The 21,334-nt window shown below is 35.2% G+C and overlaps 1 pseudogene; it reads left to right on the forward strand.

Moving 5' to 3' along the window:
* Nucleotides 1–11,374: 11,374 nt before the first annotated feature.
* LOC142345711 (kalirin-like) overlaps nt 11,375–21,334 on the forward strand; it is a 56,417-nt pseudogene continuing 46,457 nt past the window's right edge.

Raw genomic sequence — 21,334 nt, forward strand, 5'->3', positions numbered from 1 at the left:
TTTTGCGGTTTTAGTCCAAACAAATCATATTCAATCTTTTGCAATATATTATGTCATAGGCCATAACTTCGTAAAGGTGATTGATGAGCATGAGCAATGACACCGGGGATAGAAAACGTATTATTACAACTATATCAGAAAAAATTTCCCATTTTTTAGCATGGATCGATTTTTTCAAGCTCGATAAAACAAAATTTGCTATTGTTTTCTTCGGCTGAGAAATTCTCCAAAAGTTTTTAAAAATTGTAGTTCATTGGTATGTACATCTGACATCCAGATTAGTATTTGATCAATGAATTGCTGTATGCGTGAATTATGACTGCAAAATTTTTTCAAGTATCAATAACTGGTAATTTACATAGAAAACTTTCCAAAAGATTAGTTAAAATCTTGAATGTTGTGCTATCCCGATATTGGTTCTCCTCAAAGGGTCATACTTTACTAATTGACCTAAAAATAGTTTGAATGATAATGAGGCTGATGTTATCAGCAATTTACCACATCCTAATTCACTGAGTTTTTCATTAACGGTTTTAGTTTTGCGTTATCGAAAGCAGCAGTACTACAAAGAGAAGAACAAAATTAAAACAAAAGAATTCTAAATCGTCAAGCGTGCCACAGCAACACGCATACCACAGCAAGTTGAGTCGTATAGAAGGCTGCTCAGACACAACGTTTTAAGTTGGATCTAAAGAAGTTTCTTCTATCAAAAACTCATATAACATAAGTTCTACGGGAAGGACGGATCAGTGATGACGCACGTTTTATCTGTTTCCTACAAATGTCAGTCCAAGAATAATAAGATACTAAGCGTTCCGTCCGTACATGAACCGGGAATTGTCAAACTTCAAATAGTAATTCACTCGAGCAGTTTTGTTTAAAAAGTTGACTTAATAAACTTACGCTGACAGTTGTCTAGAATCCCCAACAGTTCTAAACATGCTGATCGCCTCAAAAGAAAGCACGGAAACAAAGAAAACGCCAAAACCAGCACTGAAATTTATATTCCATTTTTTTCTGGAGCAATGGCAGGTTTTTAATCTCCTGGATCAACTCATTTACATAAAATAAGCAGGACCAAAATGAGTTGCAGCGGTGGCAGATACAGGCGTCTATCTTTCAAAGCAACCATCAGTATTCGATATCAATCAGCTACTATAGCAATTTTTCAAGTACAACAGCTAATTCAAAAAACAACAAATGAATACAAAAAGGTGACATCGAAAAAAATCAAATCTTGCAAACGTTTTCAAAAGCGTTAAATTTACAATTAATCTTAGCAGAACAAACAGTCAACGAAGCATTGTTCTTTTTTGGTGCTCTTCTCAGCTTCACAAACAAAAATCCTTTAAAACGTGGTCTCATCATACTCATGTCTTGGAAAAGGCTTCGATACAATGAGACAACCTAGCAATCAAACCCAGGTCATAGACAATTTTCCAATGCCTAAAATTTTGGTTGTCTCCAATCATAGCTTGCCCCGGATGAGTGGTCACATAACCTAAACCCCCTTCCCTCCAATCATGGTAGATATACCATAATTGGGGGCTAATGTTTCTTGGCGATGCTATAATGGGAAAGGTCCAAAATTTCATTGACAATTTTCATAGACTGATTGAAACTCTCGTCTACATCAAAACAGCTAATTAACGAAAATACCATTGATGAAGAAACAACAGAAACACTCATATCGGGCCAAAGTGTCCACATCCAATCGTTGAACAATTCGACAAAGTTACTTTCTCCTTGTTGCGGTGGGTGGAAGATGTTTTGAAAAGTTTTTCAGCTATAACTTGAATCCCAAATTGTTATATAATTGTGTTTTTTATCTTACGTTAAAACTAGTAAGAAATGCCGTTACATTACAAACAAACCATATTCAAACTTCTCCAATTTAGCATATCATCGGGCATACCTTTGAAGAACGTGATTGATGGTCATCAGCAATGTCATCGAGGTTATGAAACATATTATTACAGCTATTTCTGAAACAAAATCAACTTTTTTGCATGATTCAATTTTTTTAAGCTTGGTCGAACAAATTTTGCTATTGCTTTTTTTGGTTGGGAAACCTTTCAAAATTTTTATTTTCAAAAAAACTGGCGTTCAAAGACCTGTATATCTCACATCCAGCTTAGTGTTTGCTCAATGAATTGCTGATTGCTTCAGATATGGTTGCAAATAGCTGCAAGTTATCAATTGCGGGTAATTTACATAGAAATGTTTTGAAAAGATCAGTTAAAATCTGAAATTTTTGTGTTGTGGTATCCAGATATTATTTTTCTTCAGAGGGTAATATTTTATTAGTTGACTTAATAATAGTTTGAATATTAATGGGGCTGTTGTATTTAAAAATTTATCAAAACCTAATTTACTGTCTTTTCCCTTTACGGTTTTTATTTCGCTTTATCGAAGGCAGCAAAAGTGAAAACAGAAAAGCAAAATTAAGACAACAAAATTTCTTCTCCTCAGGCGTACCACAGCAACAAGCGCATCACATCAACATGAATCGTTTAGAAGGCTACTCGGACACTTTGGGCTTTCAGTCAGATGCACAGACGTCTCTTCTATTGAAAACCAAAATAACTTAAGTGCCCTAACTAAAATTCTAGGGGGGATGACGGATCAGTGAAGACGCACGTTATATTTATTTCAATCAATTTTTGTTCCCATAGTGATAAAACCATTATACCAAGTGTTCCGTCCTTATTTAAATAAAGAGATGTCGAATTTTAAATAGTAAATAACTTCAGCCGGTTTGGTTTAAAAAATTGATCGAAAAGCGTTACGCTGACTGTTGTAGTGATTACCCCAACATATTTTAAATTGCTGATTGCCTTGAATACAACAACAGATATAATGAATACGCCAAAACCAGAACTTAAATTTCCAGTACATATTTTTTCTGGAGCAATGGCAGGCTGTGTAATCTGGATCAACTCTTGGACATCAAGAAAAAGAAGGACTAAAATGGATTGCAGCAGTGGCAGATACAGGCTTCTATCTTTCAAAGCAACCAAAATAATCCAATAGCGTTCAACTACTATAGCGGTTTCTCAAGTACAACAGCTAATTCAATACCTTAAACTGAGTACAAAAATGTGATATAAAAAAATCTAATCTTGCAAGCAATTTCGAAAGACGTTAGAAATACAACTTATCCTAAACAAAACAAACAGTCAACGGAGAATTGTTGTTTGTTTGTGCTTTTCTTGGGTTCAAAAATGACAATCCTTAAAAACGTGGTCACATGAAACTCATGTGTTGAAAAAAACTTTGATCCAAGAAACAATCGAACCATCAAATGCAGGTCAAAGACACTTTTCCAGTGCCTGAAGTTTTGGGTTTTTCCTATCATAGCCCTCACCAGCTTTCTATTCAGATAACCTATAGCCCCCTTTCAATGATGGTAAAAATACCACCAACTTGGACTATGATGGGAAAGATCCAAAAATTCCATTGACAATTTTAATAGGCTGATTTAAACTTTCAACAACATCAGAAGAACTATTGAACGAAAATCAGTATATTTCTGTCGTGTCGCTTGCTCTCAAATGTGCTTCGCATCGATTAGCATTCTGAGCATTTTTTGATAATCTGCGACTGAAGATGTTCTGCGACTTTTTTGATAATCTGCGACTGAAAACGACAATACTTCTCGTATTGTCGTTTTTAAAATTGATCTTCTCGAAGTTGAGATATTGATCCTGTAATTATTTTGAATGGACAGCACATTAATTTTAATGCATTGTGAAAGTTTTTTCCGGCTTTTTTCTGTATAATGGTTTAAATTACATTTTTTTTTAGTTTTTGCTGAAGAAGCATTTCTCAATAAAAAATGGTGAAAATCTGATAATGGGTAAACTGCGTCATTTTACGCCTTCGGGTTGTTCTGATGTTGCCAGATTTTAAAGCTGATGTTCCGTTTTAAAATTTAATAGTTTTATTGTAGATCATAAAAAATTTTCTTAAGTAGAAACTGCGAGTAAATTGGATAATTTAGGTCAACTTAGACAAGTTATAGAGGTGTTTGAAATAAACTTTCTTCCTTACAGGGTTAATGTTTCGAAGACGCCAGAGAGGGGAATTGAGTGATGTATCTTAAACAAACAAAATTGATGAACAAACGCATATTGAGCTGTCAAAATAATACTTTAACTCATTAAAAAAAATATTTATTCATTAAAACAAAATATTTCATTGAATCATTAAAAATATTCAAATTGCAAACTACTCGCAACGGCTGATCCGTTGGTCATGAAATTTGGAAGGCAGGTTGGTGGCACCCTATAATTACTAAAAAAAATGTTTACCCGAACACGTTTTGACCACTACTTTGCGAGTTATTAAGTGTGGAATTTTGGTTTCATCCGGGAGGTAGACGAAAAGTGTGTGCGGTTTTTGCTCGTGTTCTAAAGGGAGTTAGGCCATGAACTTTTGTAGGTAGTTGCAACTATGAGAGAACTTTTCATGACAATAATTAGTTTTGTCAACTTGACCCCTCATTTTGGAGAGTTGAACTTTGGATGGCCTCTAGAGGTCAAATTGTGGGCTTTTAGGAAAATTAGGCTTTTCGGCAGATTTTAACTGGAGAATTGCATGAAATGTTGTGAGAACCTTTGGGGTTGAGTTTATATATTTATCAATCACATAATTTTTGACAGGGATTGATTGCAGCTAGTTAATTTGATCGCGGAAGTAGAGGAATAATAACATTTCAGAGCAACGTTCAATGTTTACTAAGCAAACACTGATTGATAGGTCAAGTGCATATATCAGATAAAGCGGAGTGGATTTCTTTTTGTGTACTTAAGATAAGGAGAAAAGTGAAGAATAGTTGGTAGCAGTTGAATGACAAAGCATAAAATGATAATGGTTAGTTTGCATAGCAAACAAAATCCTCTAACAGAATGTGACAGATTTCAAGTGTAAGTTGAGATGTTTATTTAAGAGATCAAGGTTTGTTTGCTTAACATAAGAGCGTATTGGTTGAGTATAAATTGAAGCGACACAGAGAAATTTGGAAGACGTTGTAGAATCTTGGGAGAACTTTAAGTTTTTGCCACAAGAGAGATTTTCGCACAGGCGGGAGAAAGCATTTGGTTTAATGGGACCAAATTTACATGATAGTGCGAAAAGCAAAGAAGAGATTGAGAGTGAGACTGAACTCTGTAAGTTCGTAATTGCAAAACCAGTTGGGATACTGTGAGCGCGCTTAATTTAGTTCATGTGGGAAGTGAACCACGGATATTGTTATTACTATTTTATTTACTATTATAAATTGTCCTAATTTTGTACTTTTCATTGATGTGCAAATAATATTCATACTTTTGTAATCCATATAACTAGAATAGATATTACGAGCCCCATTGTGAATTAACTTATTTCAAGGCAATCTCATCTGCAGCGGCATACAAGAGTGTGAGAGGGAAAATGGCAGAGTAACAAATTAACGCTTGCTTCACCAATTCAAAATATTTGGTTTATTTTAATAGATTAATCTTCTTGTCGACAAAGTACCCTCACTTTTGAGCCTAGCAGAAATTCAGAAGACGACACTGGCACTCCTGGGTAGGTTTTGTTTCTTTGCTACTTTTGCTGTAAATTAATTTCCAATTAGTTGGAGAGTGTGCGATATATTTCGTTGGAGAAACTACTGCGAGCACACCGAAAGCTGACTTAAATTTTCTATTTAGTTACCATTTGATTATGTTTGGTTATCAATTGGTGAAGTGTTTTCCTTCACCATGCTACGAAATTTGGGAAGTTTGGCGTAAACATTATTTGAGCAATGGCATGAAGCTGGGATGGACGGAAGAAGAGATGATGAAGTGGTTGCCTACAAATATGTATGGGTGCAGGAATGCAGGAAGTGATTTACCAAGAGGTTATTAGCGGTCGACTCCAGGGAAGCAAGCATGGACATTGACAGAGACGCTGTATCAGTTTGTCATACAATTGTGTGACAATCCACTTTTTAATGAGCAAAGCTACAGTTCGTTTGTTGGAGGGAAAGCTAGAAGTAGGGCAGAATGCCTTGAAACCAGTAATACTGTGGATCAGATAACACGACAGCAGTTTTCTCAAAAAGGCAGGTGATTGATACAAGCAGAAGCGTATACGCTTCTTTAATGGATAAATTTCGGCAACCCCGCAAAAGATCTGAAGGATTTGTCATTGGCACCCGCTGTGGTGTGTCAAGAGAAGAAGCTTTCACTAACGATTCTGTTTGGAGAAGTTGAAGATAAGAGAACTGTTGAGAGTGGTAATAGAATAAGAATTTCAGGTTAAGGCGATAAAGTGCAAACTGAAACTGAGGTCGAGTTTACGCGTTAAGTTTGCGGTCAAATAAAGCAGGATGTTCATAGAGCAGAGCTAAGCAAATATGAAAACAATGGCTTCAAAAAAAGTATGACAGAACAAAAAATCATTGAGCGGAGTGTTGAGTCTTGTGGACCAGATGAGCATCGTGCTACGGAAAAGGATTATTTATGGTCACAAGAGTCTGAAGAGCTAAGCGATGAACCATAAGATGACAAATATTTGTGGAAGATGTTTCGGATACAGTTTTTTTGGATATAGAGGAAATTGATGTCGACGATGCAAGAAGCGAGAAATGTGTTGGGTCGAGATTGAATTCAGTCGCATGCGACAATGTAACAGCAATAGCGAGCAACTTTGGCGGTGGTGTTAAAGCTAGCAGAAACGATATGTTTGGAGCTTGTGACTTGATGGAGTTAAAGACAAGAGGTATGGAACAGAATTTCTGCAGTGCAACACACGTGGCTGAGGAGACACAGATGCGTACAACTGAGTGCACTGTGGACTCATTGGAGAATTGGATAAGTTCAGGAGGAATTGATCGGCAGTTAGTATCTGAAACACTGAAAGGACAAAACAAAAAGGCAGCAGGTGGACGGAGTAATTTTTCACAGTTGGGAATGGAGCTGAAGGAATGGGTGCAATCGCAACTGAATGGAAGTTGTCTTAATGGTAGTGTTTTCGTTGAAACAACGGATGATCATCAACGGGAAAGTGCTGATATTTACAGAACAGGCAAATCCGATCAGAAGTCAATGGCTATGGTGTTGCACACTTAAGTTTTCGGTGATCAACATCCTAAAAGGGAGAATTCTACCGGGTTTTCAATGGAAATTGAGCAAAAACTGGTGAGAAGGATTGCATCACGATTTCCGAAGATTGCAATGCTAATGCTGGAGAACTGAGCATTGAGCTGTAAAGAGAGGCGGACCTGTTTGAATGCATCAGGACGGCATTCATGGCTGGATTACAGAAGAAATGGGAGCTACAGTGGAAAAGAGGTGGAGATCCATTCAAGCATCAGACTTAGAACGTTTTCGTGTACAGGTGCATGAGTGTATAATGAGAGAGACGTTGACAGCTAAGTTTCTTGAGCCTTTTTTAACCTAGTTTTGCCTACCTTGTTTTAATTTGGTTTATTAGGACAAGGTTGATCAGGCACTGTAGCCTTAGGATTTTTTTTTCAAAAGATGAATTACGGAAATGTGTAATTCTAGTAGATCTATTTTTGGATTTGTTGTTTTTTTCCTTAGTAATTTTGGGGTTCCCGTGGAGGATGTACGCCAGAGGCAATGAAGTTTGATCAAAAATCAATGTTGATGAATTCGGTGGAAAATGTTAACATGTGAAAATGCGAAAGTTTTTTCAAATCTGATTTAATCAACCGCCATTCAAATTTTAGTGCAGTTAGCTTCTTTTTACCCGGAGCTAAAACCTAAGTGGTTCACTTCACTAGGTCGACTATTGTTAAAGTACGTAGGATTAAGTTAATCGGGTCACAGGCTAATGGCTTGCAACTATTTGGAAAAATAGTAATATAGGAGGGAGGAGTTTAGAACATAAGAAGTTTTCTTAAGTAGAAACTGCGAGGACAACACAGGTCAACCTAGAAAAGTTAATTAGGTGTTTGAAATAAACTTTTTTTCATAGAGGGTTACTGTTTCGAAGGCGCCAGAGATGGGAATTGAGTGATACATCTTAAACAAACCAATTGATGAACAAACACATATTGAGCTGTCAAAACATTTATTTACTTAGCAAAGTTGTAATTGTGCATCAGACCAAAATCGAAATGAGTGATTTAAAATAAGAAGTGAACTAGAGAGCAAGAATTTGAAGTAAACTTGATACTTTGAACAAAAATGGAATTTCAATTTGAAGTAGCTAAAATTGCGAATCCGAATTCACAAAATAGTGGGTACCCAAAACCTGGTGCACCTCAACTCCTTAAGTTATATCCATCATTGGACTCTGAAAAAATGTTGGGATGTCACCCTAATGATTGTCTATATGTAAAAGGGATGCGCGGCCGGTTACATCTTTTCGGTCTGAGTTTTTTTCGATCCTAAGTAAAGCTTTGTTGATTTAGCGTAAATAAAAAGGCAATTTATCAGTTTTTCAAAATACCACCTAGCAGATCTAAACCGCCCCCCACCCCCTTGGAGGTTATATTCAGCGGACGTTTGCCAAATTTTAATATCAGGTAAACCAAACGGTCCTTTCAAGCTGGTGTACCTTTTGGGCCAATCCGACCACCCAACCCCAAATTATTAGCACCGGAAGTGGTGTGATTTGAAGGTTTTCGATATTTTGAAAAAAATGACTGTTTGAGTATGATATAAGGCTAATTAAGGGTTGCAATGGGTATCAGGTCCAGAGTAATGTATGAGATGATCATGGAAAAGGTTAGAATACCTTTTTGTGTATTCTGCGATAAATAGGCTGTTTTTTGCCGGAAGATAGTTGGCACATAATTTGAAATAGTAACGTTTAATGTTAACTAAGCAAACACTGATTGATATGTCAAGTGCATATATGAGATAAAGCGGAGTGGATTTCTTTTCGTGTATTTAGATAAGGAGAAAATTGAACAATGGTTGGTAGCAGTTGGATGACAAAGCATAAATTGATAATTGTTAGTTTGCATAGCAAACAAAGCCCTCCGACTGAATGCGAAAGATTTCAAGTGTAAGTTGCAATGTTTTTTTATTAGATCAAGGTTTGATTGCTTAAGATAAGCGCGTATTGGTTGAGTATAAATTGAAGTGACAGAGAGAAATTTGGAAGAAGTTGGAGAATTTTGGGAGAACTTCAAGTTTGCACACAGGAGAGATTTTCGCACCAGCGAGAGAAAGCAGTTGGTTTAGCGGGACTATACCTAATATGTTAGTGTGAAAAGCAAAGAAGCGATTGAGAGTGAGACTGAACTTTGGAAGTTTGTAATCGCAAGACCAGTGTGGATACTGTGAGCGCTTTTGATTTAGTTCATTTGGGAAGTGAACCACGGATATTATTATTATTATTTTATTTACTATTATAAATTGTCTTAAGTTTGTACTTTCCATTGATGTGCAACTAATATTCATACTTTTGTTATCCATAGAACTAGAATTGATATTACGAGACCCATTGTGAATTAAGTTATTTCAAGGCAATCTAATTTGCAACAGCATGCAAAAGTGGAAGAGGGTAAATTGCAGTAAAGAAGTAACGCTTGCTTCACCAATTCAAAGCCTTAGGTTTATTTTATTTGATCGGTCTTCTGGGCGACAGAGTCCCCTCACTGTTGAGCGTAATTACAAATTCAGAAGACGACATTTTTATTTAGGTACTTAGAACATATAAAATTTGAGAATATTTAATCGTGTTTTGTGGACGTCTCCTCAAAACTGAAATTTGGTGAAGGAAGTGCTTGGACAGTGAGAAACCCTAAAAGACATTTTTCCTAGTCGACAATTGCTGGTTCTATTTCGTTGAACAGTCAACAAGTTTCAGAAAATTTTTATGTCACATTTTTTTTGTGTTCATCATATAGTCTTCTTTGATTTTGTTGTAAGTTTTCCTTCGGATCTCAATCTCTTTTTAGAATTGACTCTGGAAGTTGAGAATTGTTTGAGCCTCTTGATGCATACGTCTGTGTACAGTGAATGAATGTATGTGCAATAAGTAGAACTATTTTGTGAATAATTTCAGTGCCTTTCTTTTGAATTGAACGGCTTCTGGTTCACCAATGACCTTACACAAAAGACTATACGAATTGTCCATTGATCCGAGTTCTTCCCGAGGGGGGGGGGGGCTCATTACAAAGATCGGATGTTTTCCATTAATGATTGACTGCTAAACGTTTTCAGCTTCTTATCGATCATTTTTTAGCAATATTATTTCAATCTTTTTAAACTTTAATGACAAAATGAAGTCAAAAATGAGAAAAGTCTAACATAATTTCAAAATTTTGGTTCTCTCCATTTTAAAAAATGTCAGTTCCGCTATTTGGAGTGAGAAAAATTGAGCCACCCAAATTGCGGCAGAGAGAAAAGCTTTGATACTAAACTGAACCTTGACGTGACACAAATAGCAGCAGAGAGTATTACGGTTTTTAATGTGACCTAGAGGTGCAAAACTCAAGGGAAAATATTGTTATCAAGTTGTCCATTTCTAGGTAACGCCCTGATTAATATTGGTAAAAATGGTTGCAGACATTTACGTACCCGTACACATTTACATTTTGAGAAAGTTGTTGGCTACGTTCACTTTCGCACCACCTTAGTAAGTTAGTTACTCGTTATACTTATTCGGAAAGTAGTTTGTATTCGAACATTAGAAAGAAAACTAATCCTTGCATTTGCTCAAAAAAGTAACATTTTTAATTCTAAAGCTACTATTTTGTCAATTCTGGAGGGTTTTTTGAATGATGAATGAAGCATTTTTACTCAAATTTTTAGAGGCAGGAAAAATATCTAAAGTGATTGTTAAGTATATTTTTGTGTTATTTTTGTCTCAATAATTTTATTGAGAGCAGGCGCGGCCTGTCAATAAGACGAAACATTAGTAACCCGAACAAGAAAAGTGAATCAATGATCGGAAGTTACATGTTACAACACTTGAGTGGAAACGCTTGAAATTTGGTGCTAGGACAATAGATCGAAAGACAAAAGATCGAAAGCAAAAATTGGGAGAATAGATCGAAAATTAAATCAATCAGGTTGCGTATTGGCGAATCAGATTTATGCGCTCATTTATTATACAGCATATAACATGTTCTGTTGTGATATTTGGTTTGGTTGTGATAGATTCATATCAAGTCCCATAGGCCGCTGAGGCATGGCCGTGGCTCGCGAGGCATGGCCATAAAGTGATAATTATATTGCAGCTGGCAAATAATACTTAACTTCAACCAATAAGAATAGAGATTATTTTTCGATCTATTGTCCCAATTTTTCTGTTATCGATCTGTTGTCCTTTCGATCTATTGTCCGGTCACCTGAAATTTATGCCTAAATTCAACTGGAGTTATTATAATTGATGCTAGCATCGCATTGATAAGTATTTTAAATAAGAACAGCAGAAAGTGTTGAAAAGCATTACAGCGTTACCGAAAGCTTATAATTTTTTCCAGCTTCTTTTCCAATTTATCAAGTAATAATTGACCCCACCACCTTACAGCACAAGTACATAAGACTAAAGTAACATCATTAAACAAGTAACAACCTCAATGAATCGCCTCAACGATTTTTTTTTCAATTCAGTTTCATGGTCTTTCGGCTATCTGATCTATCAGCTAAAAAAGTTATTAGAAGCTTCCACGTTGTGAATCCACTTTCAGATAAGAACTGAAGTTTCTAAAATTTCACTTATCGTAAATTGTTTTTGATATTTATATTTATGGATTCTGAATTGCTTTTAACAAACATTTTGATAATATTATACGCGTAAATAGATTGTTGCAACCATTTTTGCATCACTGTGTTTTGGAACAAAAAACATAACTGTGGAACCACAGTCAGTCTCGGACAATTTTCTGTTTTTTGGAAAATATTTTTGTTTAATCAATACCAAATGCAAAATGTTAATAGACGGTTAAACTAAATTTAATTTACCCCCAGAAAAAAATTCTGACGCCGTATTAAACAAAACAAACAGAAAAAAAATCAGAAAAATTAATATGACAATATATGGCAAATGGTACATTGGATTGAGTACGGAAAAATGTTCTTTTTTTCACTTTGTCACCATCATGTTTTAAGATTGAGTAAGATTGAGTTGTAAGCGTGTGTCTGGACAACAGTAATAGTAAGAAAACTAACTCGAATTTGAAAACTTATAATTACTGGAAAACCCGTCACATTTGCCCAAGCAACAGTAAAAGAATTTGCAATTATCTTCGTTCCCCGGAAGAGTTTTCAAGCAATCAAATTTGTCTACGATTACAGGATCTAATTCTCACAATAGTTAAGGACGTGGCAATTAGACCGAAATTAAAAAAAAAACTAATTGATCATTGTTTTCAGAAAGTCCCTTGCAATAATAACGGCGGATTCAGGAGACAATTTAAACATTCACAGCAACTCATATCCTGGCTCAAAATAATATTTAAGTATTCAAATTGGGTCTCAAGCAAGTACTAAATTCTAGCAATGCATTTCACACTATCTGAAGAGTTCTGTGAAGAAACAAATCATCAAAATTTTGGACAATGGTTGCGTAGGTGGCGGTCAAGGAAGCCGATAGGCAAGCAAGTCGAATTTTGAAAATGAGGTCAAAAAAGCCCAAAAATTTTCGGATAACCGTATTTTAAGTTGCCCCTGGCGGGCCGGGTGGCGCTTCGCCGCGATAACCGGCCCGCTATTTCCGTATTACATCCCACAGCGGATGATAGGCACGGCCATGGACAACGGTCTGCTGAGGCCCGTAACCACTAGATGTCTAAAAATTGACGCATGTTTGTTTCTTTGGTGCATTGGAATACATTATGCACTATAATACTACGCCCAGTATTTATTGTAACGGCTGACAATGTATTATTTCTGATAGATTACATAACTATTACATAACTTTCGGCTTGCTTTTCTGTGGGCTTGCTTGCCTATCGGCTTACTTTGCATTCGCCGGTTGCCTACGTTATTCGTGAGTTCGAGTGAGAGAAGTCACGTTTTGTCATTTTTGTCCACGGTTACTTTATCACTTAATGATTGCTGACAAAAGATATGTAAAGTGAAAATGCGTGACAAAATACTTTCTCTGTTGTCCAGAAAATATCAAAAAAAGACGAAAAATGACAGAATGTACCATTTGAAACATAATGAGAGAGAGAGAGTTAATTTATCCCGGCCTATAAATAAATGTACAAACAAGGATAATCAAAACACGACATAAATCACAATCAAACATCGAATAAGAAATGCATTTAACATATCCAACAATCAAATTAAAATTTATTCAAGATTATCTTAGGCTGGGAAAGGACAGGGAACGAGGTCCGTAGACCTACTTTCCAGTGTGCCCTGTATTATAAACGTCAGAGTGGATAAACTTATGTAATTTTTTCAAATTTAATATTCTTGCCGTTTTGTAAAGGATTTATTTTTTAGCAACCTTTTAACTGCCTTTTAACCGAACTTATTGCTCCACTAGAGCCCGGAGATAAGTATTTAAACTACATCGAATTGAAACTTGTTTAGAGCAAAGAGCAACGTTGTATGTTAAAAATTGTCGTGTTTTGTCAAATGGTCCTATGAAGGAGTAAAAAGTGACAAAAACTGTCTTTAGAAATTGAAAAAAGGGATTTTTGACAGCAGAAATCTAACCGCGGTGCCTTATACGAAGGCATCGCACAAGTTTTTGCGTATACTTTTTAACTATTTTCAAAGAATTACCAGGAGTTGCAGGGATGTGACAAATTATCCAAAAAACACATTTCCAGCGAGATCATAATTCCCTTGTAAATGTGAATCCTTCAAGTTATGATAGATACCAGGGACTTGCTTAATGGTTGCATATCTTACATAGTCAGGTATGAGAAATTGTATTTTCAACATATTAAACAATTTGGAAGCTCGGTGACAAATCGAGTTTCGCTTCATTTTAGTTTTGCATAAGGGAACTTTCAGTAGCATAAAATCAGCGCGTCTAGTTGAATGAGTGCAACCTTCGAACAGAAAAATAGTATTAAGATAATACTCGGAATATATATTTGATTTTTTGACTTCAAAGCGATTTTTAATAGTTATTTGATATGCAATTCGAACACAGCTAGTATCTTATTAGCCGTAAACAAGTCTTCACTATCATCATGACGTTTTCTGAAGTACGTTACTTTGATTGTTTTCTTTTGCAATTGTTAAATCGGAGAAAGGGAAGAGAAGCTACAATACACGTAAAAAAGAACACCATATTGGATAATTAGGCATACCACATTCCTATAGTATTCAATCAATTAGTAATGCCGAACAAAGTGTCCTAATTTGGATATTACACCGCATTATCGTCCAAGGCGTTCAGTAACGGAACTTAAATGAGCGTGGTAGGAGAGCTTTTAATCAATTTTCAATCCTAGATACCTACATTCATGGTTGTTATTTATAAGACTATATGCAATATTAAACCTGAGACTGGAAGCACTTGCTTTTGTAGGTAATTGAAACGTTTTACTTAATTTCAGCTTAAGTTTATTTGCATTTAATCATCCTGCTACATTGTCAAGGTCTGTTTGAACATCTGATTTGGAGCAGTCTAATGCAGATAAATTTGTATAGTCAGCCAACAGATACACACTAACATGATTTCAGGCTTTAGCTAAATCACTGATATAAATGAGGAACAACAATATCCAAGAATGGAAACCTGAGGAACACCACAAGTGATATTTAACCAATTGGATGATACTTCAGATAAAGTTACTCTTTGTGATCTACCATATAGGTAGATATAAAACCAATTCCAGCAATTATGGCGTATAACATACCTTCACAACTTGTTGAGCAAATTTTCATGATCTAGTGTATCGAAAGCCTTTTTCAGATCAAAATAAACACTAACTGTCTCAGATTTACATGATCTTATCCTTTCTGTCAGTTCAGCTAGGGCATCAAGGTTAGAATGTTTTTTTACTGAAACCAAACTGTTTAAAATACAAAAGATTAAAACCTTCCAGTTATTTTTATACACTCGTGAACATCACGCTCTCATAAATTTTGCTCATGACATTCAAAAGAGAAATTGGCCTATAATTGTTCTCTTCTACACAAGATCCGTTTTTAAAAAGCGGAAACACTTAAGCTTTTTTGAGCTCAGAGGGGAAAGATCTTACGTAAAAAGATACATTTGTCAATGATGTAAGGTTTTTTGGTAATCACTAATCCTGCAGTCCTAACCAATAAATTACTTGTTTCATCTTCACCTGATGACGACTTATTGGGAAGAGAGTTAACAATATCAATCACTTCTGTTTCAGACACTGGGTTCATTCCTTTTGACATGTTTACAACTCTAGGAAGTTCAATTGTCTCTGAAGAATACTGTGCTTAAGGTTTTCTCCTATGCTAACAAAACAATCAGTGAAATTCTCAATTACTTCAAAGGTTGACAGATTAGGCTTGGTGTCTGATAAGCACAAAATCAATTTAATAAAGCTATTATTCGGTCGGGTTTTTTTAGATAATTCGTTTAAAAGAGTGAACGTCTGTCTTGAGTCTCCTAAACAATTATCAAAAATATTTTTATAGTAAATCTGCTTCACTGATTTGACATTTTGTTTTTTAAAACGAATTCGAATTTCTTCGAACCTATTTAAAAGGTAAATTTGATGGGTTTCTTTTCCATCTACTTAAAGCCCAGTTGCGTTCAGCACGTAATTTCTTCAGCTTTTTGTCAAACCATTTAGGCAAAAGGTTCTTTTTGTTCGGATATATTTGTTTAAATGGAGCGTATTGCTCGGTAACCGACTAGAAAACTTCATAGAAAGCAGCGAAGGGAGAAACACTACTGTTCGATAATTTAAAAAAAAGTTTTCTCAAGTTCATGGCTCAAAACTTATAAATATTTTTCTACATTACTTGTATAACGTAGAAAAAATGTATCTCTTACTATTTTGCTTTCATCTTCCGTATTTTCTATAGCCCATCTGAGCAAAACGGGATAATGGTAAGAGAAACTCTGATGATCTAAAATCTCACAGTCTGCAATTAAATTTTGATAGATGAATTGATCGATACAAGTTGCTGAGCTATTTGTGACCCGGGTATGTTCACTTGGTGTTATGCTGAAGCCATTTGAATGAATGGAATTTATGTATTTTTGGGATAACAGATTGTTCTTCAAGATATTTATATTAAAATCTCCACAAACTAATGTTGGAGTTTTTTGTGAGCTAATTTTTCCCATAACATTTTCTAAGATTTCAGTGAATTCAATTTTGTTTGCCTTTGGTTTATAGTATATTATCATTAATTGGAATAAGCAGCTTTTTCTATGTACGTTAACAAACAATGACTCTTCAATGTCACAACCAAGCACTTTTTGGAAAAAACAATTGATCCTAACTTGAATCATAATGCCATCACCTTTTGAGTCACGAGTTTTTGGTAAAAGACTTTGATAACCAGTAACTAAAACCGACTTTGAATCGTCTTTTTCGGAAATCCAGGTGGTTTCTGTTAAACAAAGTATGTCATGAGAATACTCAAGACTATACGGGAGTGCTTCCAGGTCCTCAGGGTGTTTTTTCAATGAGCGAACTTTTAGATTTAAGACATTAAATGAACTGAAAGATATTGAAGCTATTGAAGTTTGTTTTTAGGGGTAGTCAATTGGTGAAGAGGTGGTGAAAATATTGCTGCGAGATGGTCGGAAACATTTCGTATATTCCGAAAAGTCGTAATGCAGATTTTTGGTATTTATATATTTGGATTTTCAGACCTTGTATATTTACTATTTTCCTTCCATAGACAAAAAAATGTTCCCTCTCGTGTCCGCGTTGACTCCACACGAGAATCTCTCTTCATCGTCGAAAAAAATTTGGCTGGAGCAGGTGAAATATCTTTAACTGTTTTTTCGATGTTAGTATTCGCTGATAACTTCTTCTTGTTTCTTAAAATATCAGTCTTCACGACTCTACAGGCAAATCGAGCGATTATTGTACGCTCACCCATTTTGCCTCCTGGCAGTTTTTAGGCAGTCGAAATATCTTTCTCGTCAATTGCCACTCCCAACGATGACGCGACTTCAATAACCTTCTTAATTGTAACAGTGTCTTTTTCAGGTATAATACCCCCAGTGTTAATCTGTTCGACGTCTTCCTTCAAACCAATGATTCTTTTATTTTCTCTCCTTTTGTAATTTTCTATACTTTCAGCTTGAGACATCGCTGCAGCATTGCAACGTTCTTCTTGGTAGTTTAAGTCGCCCTCAATTTGTCGAAGAATTTCGGTCTTTAGTTCTTCCTTGATTTGCTCAACAACCTGTTTAACAGCGCTTGGAATAGCCGCCTGAATTTCACTTCCTACTTGGCAGATTAATTCTTTTCGCATTTGGTTGATACCGGTAGGAATGAGGATGTTGATACAACATTCAAACAATTTTCGAAAGGAAATTTTCTTCATCAAAGCTTTCTGCTATTGGACTGGAGTCTTGTTTGGATCGTTTAGCGTCGTCTTGCTTGATGGAAATGGGCGTTTGATTCAAAAACTCACGTTAGACAATTCACTGGCATTAGTATCATCTGCCATCTCTATTTCATAAGTTTATCACAACAATTAGGCTAAATTGATTATTCTAAAGATTATGCTAAATTTGGCTGAATTCTAAAGATTAGATTAAATTTGGCTAAATCTTTTTCTAAAGGTTAAGCTAAATTTGGCTAAATTTGGCTGATTAGGCTAAATTTATTCTAAATTGATTATACATTTTTTTGCCCCCAACCTTTTGATCAACTAAACAAACGAAAATTTAATTTTGCAAAAGAAAACTTTCGAAAGCTCGACTTTGGAAATAAAGCAACGTTCTCAGTCAATTTGTGGAACTATGTGTTGCAGTACAAAACTTTATGATGACTGCCATATAAGAGTCGAATATCAATACCGTTCATTAGAGAGAACAAAACTCAGTGCACAGAAAAAAAGATAATTTAGTAGCAGTACAAAATAGCAAAATCTGACTTTAATTAACATTTTTTTTTTTGAAAAAAAAACAATATTTCAAAGAACTAACAGTTATAAAATTTTTAAATTTGTTGCTTATGAAACAATTTCGAAAATTTTATCCTTATTCAAGAAAAGCTGTGCAATTCTCAGTTTTCTGGATAATCAAACCACATTATGAGTTTAAAAGTTTATATCTATTTGTTTATGGATCACACATAAAAACGATAACCGGCCCGCTATTTCCGTATTACATCCCACAGCGGATGATAGGCACGGCCATGGACAACGGTCTGCTGAGGCCCGTAACCACTAGATGTCTAAAAATTGACGCATGTTTGTTTCTTTGGTGCATTGGAATACATTATGCACTATAATACTACGCCCAGTATTTATTGTAACGGCTGACAATGTATTATTTCTGATAGATTACATAACTATTACATAACTTTCGGCTTGCTTTTCTGTGGGCTTGCTTGCCTATCGGCTTACTTTGCATTCGCCGGTTGCCTACGTTATTCGTGAGTTCGAGTGAGAGAAGTCACGTTTTGTCATTTTTGTCCACGGTTACTTTATCACTTAATGATTGCTGACAAAAGATATGTAAAGTGAAAATGCGTGACAAAATACTTTCTCTGTTGTCCAGAAAATATCAAAAAAAGACGAAAAATGACAGAATGTACCATTTGAAACATAATGAGAGAGAGAGAGTTAATTTATCCCGGCCTATAAATCAAATGTACAAACAAGGATAATCAAAACACGACATAAATCACAATCAAACATCGAATAAGAAATGCATTTAACATATCCAACAACCAAATTAAAATATATTCAAGATTATCTTAGGCTGGGAAAAGACGCGGAACGAGGTCCGTAGACCTACTTTCCAGTGTGCCCTGTATTATAAACGTCAGAGTGGATAAACTTATGTAATTTTTTCAAATTTAATATTCTTGCCGTTTTGTAAAGGATTTATTTTTTAGCAACCTTTCTACTGCCTTTTAGCCGAACTTATTGCTCCACTAGAGCCCGGAGATAAGTATTTAAACTACATCGAATTGAAACTTGTTTAGAGCAAAGAGCAACGTTGTATGTTAAAAATTGTCGTGTTTTGTCAAATGGTCCTATGAAGGAGTAAAAAGTGACAAAAACTGTCTTTAGAAATTGAAAAAAGAGATTTTTGACAGCAGAAATCTAACCGCGGTGTCTTCTACGAAGGCATCGCACAATTTTTGCGTATACTTTTTAACTATTTTCAAAGAATTACCAGGAGTTGCAGGGATGTGACAAATTATCCAAAAAACACATTTCCAGCGAGATCATAATTCCCTTGTAAATGTGAATCCTTCAAGTTATGATAGATACCAGGGACTTGCTTAATGGTTGCATATCTTACATAGTCAGGTATGAGAAATTGTATTTTCAACATATTAAACAATTTGGAAGCTCGGTGACAAATCGAGTTTCGCTTCATTTTAGTTTTGCATAAGGGAACTTTCAGTAGCATAAAATCAGCGCGTCTAGTTGAATTAGTGCAACCTTCGAACTGAAAAATAGAATTAAGATAATACTCGGAATATATATTTGATTTTTTGACTTCAAAGCGATTTTTAATAGTTATTTGATATGCAATTCGAACACAGCTAGTATCTTATTAGCCGTAAACAAGTCTTCACTATCATCATGACGTTTTCTGAAGTATGCCACTTTGATTGTTTTCTTTTGCAATTGTTAAATCGGAGAAAGGGAAGAGAAGCTATAATACACGTAAAAAAGAACACCATATTGGATAATTAGGCATACCACATTCCTATAGTATTCAATCAATTAGTAATGCCGAACAAAGTGTCCTACTTTGGATATTACACCGCATTATCGTCCAAGGCGTTCAGTAACGGAACTTAAATGAGCGTGGTAGGAGAGCTTTTAATCAATTTTCAATCCTAGATACCTACATTCATGGTTGTTATTTATAAGACTATATGCAATATTAAACCTGAGACTGGAAGCACTTGCTTTTGTAGGTATTTGAAATGTTTTACTTAATTTCAGCTTAGGTTTATTTGCATTTAATCATCTTGCTACATTGTCAAGGTCTGTTTGAACATCTGATTTGGAGCAGTCTAATGCAGATAAATTTGTATAGTCAGCCAACAGATACACACTAACATGATTTCAGGCTTTAGCTAAATCACTGATATAAATGAGGAACAACAATATCCAAGAATGGAAACCTGAGGAACACCACAAGTGATATTTAACCAATTGGATGATACTTCAGATAAAGTTACTCTTTGTGATCTACCATATAGGTAGATATGCAACCAATTCCAGCAATTATGGCGTATAACATACCTTCACAACTTGTTGAGCAAATTTTCATGATCTAGTGTATCGAAAGCCTTTTTCAGATCAAAATAAACACTAACTGTCTCAGATTTACATGATCTTATCCTTTCTGTCAGTTCAGCTAGGGCATCAAGGTTTGAATGTTTTTTTACGGAAACCAAACTGTTTAAAATACAAAAGATTAAAACCTTCCAGATATTTTTATACACTCGTGAACATCACGCTCTCATAAATTTTGCTCATGACATTCAAAAGAGAAATTGGCCTATAATTGTTCTCTTCTACACAAGATCCGTTTTTAAAAAGCGGAAACATTTAAGCTTTTTTGAGCTCAGAGGGGAAAGATCTTACGTAAAAAGATACATTTGTCAATGATGTAAGGTTTTTTGGTAATCACTAATCCTGCAGTCCTAACCAATAAATTACTTGTTTCATCTTCACCTGATGACGACTTATTGGGAAGAGAGTTAACAATATCAATCACTTCTGTTTCAGACACTGGGTTCATTCCTTTTGACATGTTTACAACTCTAGGAAGTTCAATTGTCTCTGAAGAATACTGTGCTTAAGGTTTTCTCCTATGCTAACAAAACAATCAGTGAAATTCTCAATTACTTCAAAGGTTGACAGATTAGGCTTGGTGTCTGATAAGCACAAAATCAATTTAATAAAGCTATTATTCGGTCGGGTTTTTTTAGATAATTCGTTTAAAAGAGTGAACGTCTGTCTTGAGTCTCCTAAACAATTATCAAAAATATTTTTATAGTAAATCTGCTTCACTGATTTGACATTTTGTTTTTTAAAACGAATTCGAATTTCTTCGAACCTATTTAAAAGGTAAATTTGATGGGTTTCTTTTCCATCTACTTAAAGCCCAGTTGCGTTCAGCACGTAATTTCTTCAGCTTTTTGTCAAACCATTTAGGCAAAAGGTTCTTTTTGTTCGGATATATTTGTTTAAATGGAGCGTATTGCTCGGTAACCGACTAGAAAACTTCATAGAAAGCAGCGAAGGGAGAAACACTACTG

This window comes from Convolutriloba macropyga, chromosome 1 (genome assembly GCF_964194025.1).
Source record: "Convolutriloba macropyga chromosome 1, txConMacr16.3, whole genome shotgun sequence".
Lineage (NCBI taxonomy): Eukaryota > Metazoa > Xenacoelomorpha > Acoela > Convolutidae > Convolutriloba > Convolutriloba macropyga.